We start from the raw sequence: 11405 nt of genomic DNA, 5'->3' as shown, positions 1-11405 counted from the left end.
AGCCGAGCTGAAATACATCCATCAGGGTCTCCCATTAAATCAATTAGTGAGTAGAAGGAAAGACAGAGGATGCTCACAAAGTCCCAAACCCTTTCCTGGCAAAAGAGCTTACCATTCTTTAGCTGAATGACCCATGGCCTTGTTTCTTTGGGCACAGGAACTGCTGGAAGTTAGAGGAAATGTATCATTTTATAGGGAAAAAAAAAAAAAAAAACAGAAGCCAGCTGCTGTTGGTTCCATTAGAAAGTCTCTGGGCACGATGAGAGTTTTCTTAGGCTCAAATCAAACCCATATCCTTCTATGGTCTGCTGCTGAGCATGGCGGGATCCTTCCTTGTCAGAGGATCAGCAGTTGATTTGTTTATTTCCTGGCAGTGGGGATGGTTTGAAGCAAGCCATACTCTTTCTTCTGGGTCTCCTCAACAGTCAATGAGGACGGCTGGATCTTAACATCTGCATAGCAGGTGCCGTGTACAAAGACTGGTCAAGTTGAGTCTCATGGCAATCCAATAAGGTAGGTGGTGGGTATTATTATTGCTATTTAAAAATGAGAAAATGATCTGAGGCTGTGCGATACCCAGTGACTTGGCCTGGATAACTGGCACTAGAAGTATTGAAATGCCAGTGTGGTAGCAGTTTAAGGAGAGAGTCAATCATTTCTTACATTCGTACCACTAAATTGGAGGTTCTGGATGTGATTCGCATACTGAAAACAGCTGGAGATTTTAAAAATGGTCATGTCTGGGTCCTACACTCGAGTTTCCTATAACATGGATGGGGTTGCTGCCTGAGCGTCAGAATTTTGGATGTTCTCCAGGTGGTTCTAACGTTCAGTCAAATATGTGGATCATGGCACCAAATAAAGGAGCCCTGGCAGTGCAGTGATTAGTGCTCAGCTATAACCAAAAGGTGGGCGCTTTGAACCCACCAGCCTCTCCACAGGAGAAAGATGTGGTAGTCTGCTTCCATAAAGATTACAGTCTTAGAAACCCTATGGAGCAGTTCTACCCTGTCCTATAGGGTCGCTGTGAGTTGGAATTGACTTGTCAGCAAGGGAATGGGGGTAGCTGCAATGGTTAAGCACTCAGATGCTAACTAAAAGTCAGCGGTTCGAACCTACCAGCTGGCCGCTCCGTGGGAGAAAAGACCTGGTGATCTGCTTCCATAATGATTTTAAAAAATCTAAACCCATTGCCCTGGGTCGATTCCGGCTCATGGCAACCCTATAGGACAGAGTAGAACTGCCTCATAAGGTTTCCAAGGAGCACCTAGTGGATTTGAACTACCTACCTCTGGTTAACAGTCAAACTTTTAACCACTACACCACCATGGTTTCCTTCCATAAAGATTAAAACAAAAGATTAGAGCCTAGGAAACTCTATACGGCAGTTCTGCTCTGTCCTATGGGGTCACCATGAGTTGAAATCAACTCAACAGCACACAGCAATACTAAATAGTTAACTACATTACAGATTGGGAAAAGGGGCCCTGGGTTTCCAGGGATCACTACAATGGACTGGGCAAGATTTCAACCCAAATATGTCTGACACCAAAGCCTTTGTTCCTTGCCATCTGCCCAAGAATAACCCTGCAGCCCTGTGAGGCCCCTGCGATTTGCAAGCAGCTTTCCTCACCAACATTCTTTTGATTCTCACAAGTGCTGGGAAACGTGAGTAGCTACAAGCATGAGCATTGTGGCTATCATGTTACAAAGAAGCTTCCATATTTTCAATTTTCAGAAAGAGGTTGTTAGGTGATGTCGAGTTGGCTCCAACTCATAGTGACCTTATGTATTACAGAATGAAACATTGCTCAATGCTGTACCATCTTCACAATTGCTGCTATGTTTGAGCCCATTGCTGCAGCCACTGTGTCAGTCCTCAGAAAGAGGTTGTTGTTGCTGTTGTACATACAGAGGTAGATGTAGTTGTTATTGTTGTTAGGTGCCCTCGAGTCGGTTCTGACTCACAGTGACCCTATGTACAACAGAATAAAATTCTGCCCAGTCTTGTGCCATCCTCATGATCGTCGTTATGCTTGAGCCCATTGTTGCAGCTACTGGGTCAACCCATCTCATTGAGGGTCTTCCTCTTTTTTGCTGACCCTCTGCTTTACCAAGCACGATGTCCTTCTCCAGTGACCGGTCCCCCTGACAACACGTCCAAAGTATGTGAGACAAAGTCTCTCTGTCCTCACTTCTAAGGAGCATTCTGGCTGTACTTCTTCCAAGATGGTTTTTTTTTTCCCCCCTTGGCAGTCCATATTCAATATTCTTTGCCAACACCAGAATTCAAAGACATCAATTCTTCTTTTGTCTTCCTTATTCATTGTCCAGCTTTCACATGCATATGAAGCGAGTGAAAACACCATGGCTTGGGTCAGGCGCACCTTAGTCTTCAAAGTGACATCTTTGCTTTTCAACACTTTAAAGAGGTCTTTGGTAGCAGATTTTCCCAGTGCAATGAATCATTTGATTTCTTGACTGCTGTTTGGGTGTTGAGCATGGATCCAAGTAAAATGAAATCCTTGACAACTTCAATCTTTTCTTCATTTATCATGATGTTGCTTATTGGTCCAGTTGTGAGGATTTTTGTTTTCTTTACTTTGAGGTATAATCCATACTGAAGGCTGTAGTCTTTGTTCTTCATCAGGAAGAGGTACTAGCTTTAAATTCTACTCTTTCCCATCTTTGATCAAGAACTTCAAAGCCCAGGCTGTTGACAACACAATTCTCTGAGGTCTGGCCCTGAGCAACATAAAGTCACTGCCTGATCCCCTGCGTTTGAGAAAAGGTGGAAGGAGAGAGAATGATTTTCTTTGTCGCCAGGGGCCATGCGGCTGGTGGTCATCAGGTGAGGTGAACCAGGAATGATTAGAGTCCCTTACTTCCACCCTATTTCTCAGGCCTCCATTCCACCTTAAGGTGACCCAATAATGATATTGATCGAATCCAGCAGGCAGGGTAAGGGAGCAAATTTGTGGTCAACCAAAGCGATTAGCTTCTAAAGAGAGTATGATCTGTAAGAAAGAAAAGCTCTTTATGCAGTTTGCACTAAGAATGTAATTGAGACAGGTAGAACATGAGTGGTGGCGCTACCTCAAGGTCAGCATGTCTTAGCTTTCCAGATTCCAAGGGCCCATCCATGTGGTCAGAGATGGCTGGAGAGCGTATCATGGTGAAAATGATGCAATGTTGTAGACTACAGTCTTAGAAACCCTGTGTGTCTTCATGTGTGGTTGAATGGAGCGTGCAGATTTGAGCTTAACATGGCAATCGTTCAATCCTACCCCCAAAGTGCTGTCAAGTTGACCCCCGACTCATGGTGACCCTATGCACAGTGAAACCCTGCCAGTCCTGTGCTATTCCCATGATTGGCTGGAGATAAGATCGTTGTGATTCACAGGGTTTTCATTGCTGATTTTCTGAAGTAGCTTGTCAGGGCTTTCTTCCTAGTCCATCTGAGTCTAGAAGTTCCACTGAAACCTGTTCTGAATCATAGCAACACACAAGCCTTCAGTGACAGGCAGGTGGTGGCTATGAATGTGGTGGTTTGGCTGGGAACTGAACCTGGGTCTCCTGCATGGAAGGAGAGCATTGTACCACCGAACCACCACTGGTTATATTTGTGGCTGCCCAGTACCTTTTGGTAATTGTATGTGAGAAGAATTTCCACAATACGAGTTCTGCATTTGCAAACTAGGGGGCTAAACCCACTTCCCAGCCTCCCTTGAAGCTGGGCTATAGACATGTGGCCTCATCTCCGCCAATCAGATGCCAACTCAAGGGGGCAGACCCTACACAAAATTGATGTTGGCAGTGAGATCAGGGGCTGAAGGCCTGGGGCCCCATGTCAGCGGTGCAAACTGCAGCACTGTCTCCCAGGACAGGAAGCCATGGTTCTTCACAGGAGCAGTCCTGTGGTAGGTTTAGGCTCTGGGCCTTGTCCTCGACCTTCCAAGTAACTCTAGTTCTCTTAGAATCACTGTGAGATCTCCATGTTTTTTACCAAAGTATATTTTTGTTTAACGTAGTCATAGTGGTTTTGTTGTTTGCCAATAAAGAACCCTGAGTGAAAGAGACATTGGTACCAGAGATAATTCTGCCATGAGAATCTCAAAGCTGTGGCAAATCCAGAGCTGGTTGTATGGACTACCATATTTTATGCAAATTAAGTGTGCCTTCTATGTTTGTTTGCCAACCTTGCTTTCCCCTGCCCCCCAGGTATTTTCGTAAACTCCACTATGCCAATTTTGTTTTACATGTTGCTGTAAAAAAATTAGTATAGCATGCTTATGAAAAAAAACTTGAGGGGAGGGCATGGTTGACAAACATAGAAGGCGTGCATTGTGTAAAAACATGGTTGTTGAATTTGAAGATAGTGAGACTCCAGCGAAAGTAGGGGAAGGGGCTTTTAGAAGCCCATGGCACAGAGTTACAAAATGATGAATTAAATAATTGCCTGGGGTTACCTGGGATGAGGTACAGATTCATGCCAGGACTTGGGGACCCAGGTGACATAGCCCAAGTGAAGGGCATGAAGCCTAAATGGGGAAGCTGGCCCCTTCTTACTGCCCTGGACACTTAAGGAAAAAAAAATTGACAATCTCAAATCTAAATTCTTGTCCCAATCAAGGTCAGAAGAATAGGGGCTTTCTGTGTTTACAATAAAAGGATCTCTTGACTCTCACAGTTGCAATATTAAGGTCACAAAAAGTCAAAATCAAGGTTTAATCTTACAGGTGACTGGATGACAATGCCTGTGGACTTCTAACTCTTGCCTGGTTCTCATGTGAATGTTGTGACATTGATCAGGAAAGAGTGGAATTCCACCTTAGAACAGGGCGGGATCAGAGTGTAACAAGCAAGACACATGGGATGGAAACTTTGAGAGGGTGCTCACTCTCAGGGTCATGCCTCCTCAGATTTTGTGCCTGTGGCACCCGCCTCCCTTCACCCTAGTCCTGGTCACATTCCAGATCTAGACAGGCTCCATGTGGGAGGATTTCAGTCCATGGGGCACCTGGGAGGCCATATCCCATTTTGTCTCTCTTGACAGTAGACCATGAACCCTTTGCTACTTTTTTCTTTTTGATCCTTGGGGAAGTTTCTGACAATAGCAGGGCCTCCTTGCATGTTTCTGAATGAATGCATTCCAGGGCAACCTGAGTACACACCATGCATTTCCTTAAAAAAACAAAATTAGGACAAACTTCTTTTTTTTTTTCTTCAATCTATACTCATTTAGCCGTAGCGATTCAATAGTTTGTAGGGTGTGTTTTTACTTTTTAAGTAAATTAAATTCAAAGTAAATTAAACGCAAAGTAAATTAAACACAAAGCCACACACCACCGTCACAGACACGGACTTGTGCAGGGTGGAGCATCTGTCTTCAGGTACTCAGTTAAGGATAATGTTCATCAGCAGGCCCCTGGAGAAAGGTGGGTCAGAAGGTCAGGAGATATGGCGCTGTAGCTACATTTCTATTTCCTAGAACCAAAGACAACAGAAAGGGGCTTTTAGATTAAATAATCATAACAACAACATACATCTGCCTGGGTGGACGTGCGATGGCTCAGCAATGCAGAATGTGTAACTTCCATTGACATGGAGTTAAGTCTTTTCTACCCACTGATTTGGAAAGGCTCAACGAGAATTTTCTTAAAAACAAAAACAAACAAACAAAAAAAACACATATTACCTCCATGTTTCTGATCCCTCAATGGACCCCTAAATGCTAGACGATTAAGTTAAAAAATATTCAAGATTTTAAGAAAACACCCATCTGCCTACTCTACCTTCAGCATCTCCTGTACTGGGGCACCTTCATGCAACCCCAAGCAGCATTAAGCATGCTCTTGTCTGTAGAACTCCTGTACTTCCAACCAGTTCCTAAATTCTTGAAGATGGGATCGCAACAGCATAGAACAATAACAAATTATGGATGGGATCACAAAGAATGGGAATTTCAGAACACTTAATTGTGCTCAGGCAGAACCTGTACATAGATCAAGAGGCAGTCGTTTGAACAGAGCAAGGGGATACTGTGTGGTTTAAAATCAGGAAAGGTATGTGTCGGGGTTATATCTTTTTATCATATTTACTCAATCTGTATGCTGAGCAAATAATTTGAGAAGCTGGAGTATACAAAGAACAGGGCATCAGGATTGGAGGAAGACCCATTAACAACCTGCGTTATGCAGATGACACAACCTTGCTTTCTGAAAGTGAAAAGGACTTGAAGCACTTACTGATGAAGACCAAAGACCACAGCCCTCAGTATGGATTACTCTTCAACATAAAGAAAACAAGAATCTTCACAGCTGGACCAATAAGCAACATCATAATAAACAGAGAAAAGATGAAGTTGTCAAGGATTTCATTTTACTTGGATTCATAATCAACACCCATGGAAGCAGCAGTCAAGAAATCAAATGATGCATTGCAGTGGGCAAATCTACTGAAAATACTTCTTTAAAGTGTTGAAAAGCAAAGAGGTCACTTTGAGGACTAAGGTGCGCTTATTCAAGCCATACTATTTTCAATTGCCTCATCTACATGAGAAAGCTGGGCAATGAATAAGGAAGACCAAAGAAGAATTGATGTCTTGAATTTTGGTGTTGGCAAAAAATATTGAATATACTACCTACTGCCAGAATAAGGAACAAAATAGCCAGAATGCTCGTTAGAAGCAAGGATGGCGAGACTACATCTCACATACTTTCAACATGTTATCAGAAGGGACCAGTCCCTGGAGAAGGCCATCGTGGTTGGTAGGGAAGAGGGTCAGCAAAAAAGAGGAAAATCCTCCATGAGACCTATTGACACAGTGGCTGCAGCAATAGGCTCAAACAGCAACGATTGTGAGGATGGCACAGGACCGGGCAGTGTTTCACTCTCTTGTACAAAGAGTCGCTATGAGTAGGAAACAACTGTATGGCATCTAATAAGGACATAAGAATAACAAAGTTGTTATTGGTATTAGTTGCAATCAAGTCAGCTCCAACTCATGGAGACCTCATGCATAGCAGAACAAAACATTGCCTAGCCCTGCGCCGTCTTCATGACGGTTGGTATGTTTGAGTCCATTGTTTTGGCTATTATGTCAATCCATCTCATAGAAGGTTTCATTCGTTTTCACTGACCTTCTAGGACTTCACCAAACATGATGTACTTTTCTAGTGACTGGTCTCTCCTGATGATGTGTCCAAAGTAAGCGAGCTGATACAATAACAATTAATGCTTGCTAAGCACTTAACATATATCATGCCCTCTTATGAGCTTCTCACATATACTTATTCACTTATTCCTAACCATAACTTCATAGTATGTATGTTGTGTGCTGTCGAGTCAATTTCAACACAGAGAGACCTTATTTGACAGAATAGAACTGCCCCACATGGTTTCCTAGGCAATAATCTTTAGGGAAGTAGATTGCCAGGTTTTTCTCCTGCAGAGCTACTGAGTGGGTTTGAACCACCAACTTTTTGGATAGCAAATGAGTGCTTAACCATTGCACCATCAGGGCTCCTTGTAATATGGATAGTTAGGTACCATTTTTACATGCACTTAGGGTAGAAGAGACTGGGACAAAGAACAGATTTGATGTGAACCCTGCAGTCCAGCTCTAAAGCCCTCACTCAACTGGAAGACTTCACTGCATCTCCAAGAACAAAGAAGAGTGGTTTGCTCTCACTTCCCAGCTCATGCTTTATGAATACATATAATTCAGATTCAACTAACGTTTGCTGAGTACCTACTATGTCCTAGGAACTATGCTAGGTGCTTCACAAATGTTTTCATCTCTGTTCTTTCCGTTACTCAGATAAGGACACCACTGTGTGCTGAGGTGGAGGGTGGGGAGAGAGGCCTCATTTGCAGGTGGAATGTGGTCTAGGTGCCCCATCAGGGCTTGGGGACAAAAGTCTGGAAGATCTTTATTCATGCTTGTTGTTGTTGTTAGGTGCCGTCCAGTCAGTTCCTCATAGTGACCCTGTGCACAACAGAACACAACACTGCCCGGTCCTGCGCCATGTATTCATGCCAAGGTGTCACATTTCTGGAATGCCATGGACCGCTTTAGTCCCACACACCTTCTTTCCCAGCTCTTCCCTATCACACACAAGAGCCAGGGCATAGGGTGGAACAAAGTGAAAGAGAAATGTGTAACTTCTCAAGACCTGAGCACCAGTACCTCATTCTTTTTCTTTATTTAAAAAAAAAAAAAAGCACTGAGGCTAATAATATTTTACATCAGATGTTCTTCATGTGATCTGGGAGCCTTTCCAGGCCGTAATGAACAATTGTGAGCAACAAAGGAAGCAATTATGGTTCTCGCCTGTCGGATACATTTAAGCTGTGATTTATTGCTGTCAGCCTGACTTGGAAGTCTGCTTCTCTCCGCCTTCTACTCATAAGAGGTGCCATAAGCAGTTCTTAGCCACCCCTCCTCTGCCAGGTTTTATGTTAGAGCATCATTCATTCTTCGTTCACAGCTGGCACGCACCCACCCTAAAAGGATTCTAGTTGGCCTTCTGCAACAAAAACAACAATCCTAAAGACAGCACCTCCTACAGCTTCAACACAATGAAAACTGAATAGCCCTGTATATTGACAACTCCTTTGTGCTAGGCTCTGTGCTCAGATTATAATCTCATTTATTTCTCAGGGCACCCATAGGATATAGATACTATCAATCCTGTAGTATGTATAAAGAAACAGAGGCTCAAAGGGACATATTAACTAACCCAAGTTTATACAGCTTAGACTGGAAACCTGAGTCCATTTACCACTCCTGTCTGCATTGATTCATGTGATATGGATAAGTGCAAGACTTTGGGAAGTTACAAAATAATTCTAAGTTTCAGCGTCTTTGTTTGTCAGTAGCTACCTGAAAATGTGTAAAAAACCAAAAACCAGACGCACTGCTGTTGAGTAGATTCTGACTCATAGTGACCTTATAGGACAGAGCAGAACTGCCCCATAGGGTTTCTGAGGCTGTAATCTTTATGGAAGCAGACTGCTACATCTTTCTCCTGCAGAGCGCCTGGTGGGTTCAAACCACCAACCTGCCATTTAGCAGTTGAGTGCTTAACCACTGCACTGCCAGGAATCCTTTTCAAAATGCATTTTTTTTTTTTTCAAAATGCATAGTGGGGATCAAATAAATTTTTTTTTTTATTGTCCTTTAGGTGAAAGTTTACAGAGCAGATTAGTTTCTCACTGAACAATTAATATACATATTATTTTGTGACATTAGTTGCAACACCACAATGTGTCGACACTCTTCCCATCTCAACTTCAGGTTCCCCCTTTCCGTTCATCCAACTTTTCTGACCCCTCCTGCCTTCTCTCTTTGATTTTGGGCTGGTGTGTCCATTTAGTCTCATATATATGGTTGAGCTACTTGAGTTATTGTTCCTTCTATAGGCCTGTCTAACTTTTGGCTGAAGGGTGAAGTTCAGGAGTCACTTCAGTACTGAGTTAAAAGGGTGTCCAGGACCATACTCTCTGTGTTTCTCTAATCTCTGTCAGATCAGTAAGTCTGGCCTTTTTTTGTGAGTTTGAATTTTGTTCTGCATTCTTCTCCAGCTGTGTCCAGGAACCTCTACTGTGATCCCTGTCAGAGTAGTCAGTGATGGTAGCCAGGCACTATCTAGTTGTGCTGGACTGTGTGGTGGAGGGTGTGGTATTTGTGGTCCATTAATCCTTTGAACTAATCTTTCCCTTGTGTCTTTGGCTTTCTTCATTCTCCCTTGCTCCTGATGGGGTGGTACCAGTAGATGTATCTTTGATGGCTGCTCACAAGCTTTTAAGACCCCAGTTGCTACTCACCAAAGTAGAATGTAGAACATTTTCTTTATAAACTATGTTATGCAAATAGAGCTAGATGTCACCCAAGACCACAATCCCCTGCCCTTAGCCCAGTAACAAATAAGTTTAATAAGATTTGACACTTGATATATGTTGTTTTTCTTAGCTGCCATCAAGCCAACTCTGATTCACAGCGACCTTATGTACAACAGAAAGAAATGTTGCCCAGTCTTACATCATCCTCACCATCTCCTCCATATCTGAGTCCATTATTGCAGCTACTGTGCCAACCCATATCACTGAGGGTCTTCCTTGCCCTCGCTGGTCCTCTACTTCACCACACATGATGTTGTCCTGTAATGATTGATCCCCCCGATGGTGTGTCCCAAGCAAGTGAGTTAGACAATGCTCTGTTATGATCCATAAAATTTTCATTGGTTAGTTTTCAGACATAGATCACCTGGCCTTTCTTCCTAGCCTTTCTTAGTCTGGAAGCTCCACTGAAACCTGTCTACCATGTTTGACCCTGCTGGTATTCAAAATACTGGTACCATAGCTTCCAGCATCATAGCAACCCAAAAGCCACCACAGTACAACAAACTGACAGGTGGGTGGTAGCTTGGCATATATCAATAGTCAAAAAAATTAGCTATTATCTCTGTCTTTCCTCCCCTTCCTTCCTCCCTCTATCCTCTGTTTCTTTCTTCCTTTCATCACATGTCTGGAACCCCAGAACCACACCAGGCCCTGGCACCACAAGTACATATAAGACATATTTCCCATTCCACAAAGGAATCCCTTTTTTCAGCTGTGTTCCTATGACAGAGAAGCCATTGTTAGGCAGAAATTGGAGGAATCCAGCCTCTTCTTTTGTTTGGGGGGAAAAGTCCAAAAATAAAAAATAACCAAAAGAACTGACTGTGTTAAACCTGAAACACAGAATAAATTTTTAAAATAGTAATAAAATTTTGTGGCATTTGTCCAATGATCTCCTTTACAAAACAAGGGGCAGAATCGGGTGATCTCCTGCCTGTATTTCCTGCAAACAAATCTGTTGTGTACCTTTGGTAATTTTAGAACCAGAATTAATTTGGCACATTGCTAAGGAAAAAAAGTAGAGAGAAATGAAGCATTGGAATTAAATTAACTCTTGATACTGATATTCTAACCATACCTTCAAGTACACAGTGTCCACACACCTGCAGAGGAAAGAGTTAATCAAATTCCCAGTAATAAAATGTATTTTACTCATTAGCTAAAGAAACTGGGTAGGAGAAATACTCAGTGTCTTAAAGACAAGTATGCAAATAGACAAATGCCACGTGTCACTCTCCACTGGCTTGAGGAAATGGCATTATTTTGGGAAGCTCACTATCTGCCAAAATCCTTGTTAACCTCTGGGACTATGAAGATATGACTTGGTCTTGCCCTCAAGGTCTACTTGATATGGTCCAGGCACAGACAGATGAGCAATTCCATCCCAGAATGAATGTGGTGTCATGGGAGCTGTGTCAGCTGTCACTGAAGGTCAGGGAATGAGGGTATGTGCATGTCGCAGGCATACAGGAAGTCTTCCCAGAGGAGGGGATGATGCT

At 43.0% G+C, this 11405-nt stretch overlaps 1 long non-coding RNA gene across 5 annotated transcripts in view; it reads left to right on the top strand.

The window, feature by feature from the left end:
* Positions 1 to 263: 263 nt before the first annotated feature.
* LOC126058526 (uncharacterized) overlaps positions 264 to 11405 on the top strand; it is a 217474-nt gene continuing 206332 nt past the window's right edge. For all 5 annotated transcript variants that reach the window (XR_007513237.1, XR_007513239.1, XR_007513236.1 and 2 more), the window contains exon 1: positions 264 to 513. This is a non-coding gene — a long non-coding RNA (uncharacterized LOC126058526). The remainder of the gene's footprint in view (positions 514 to 11405) is intronic.

Source organism: Elephas maximus, chromosome 15 (assembly GCF_024166365.1).
Source record: "Elephas maximus indicus isolate mEleMax1 chromosome 15, mEleMax1 primary haplotype, whole genome shotgun sequence".
NCBI lineage: Eukaryota > Metazoa > Chordata > Mammalia > Proboscidea > Elephantidae > Elephas > Elephas maximus.
This window is presented reverse-complemented; position numbering and strand designations above follow the sequence as displayed.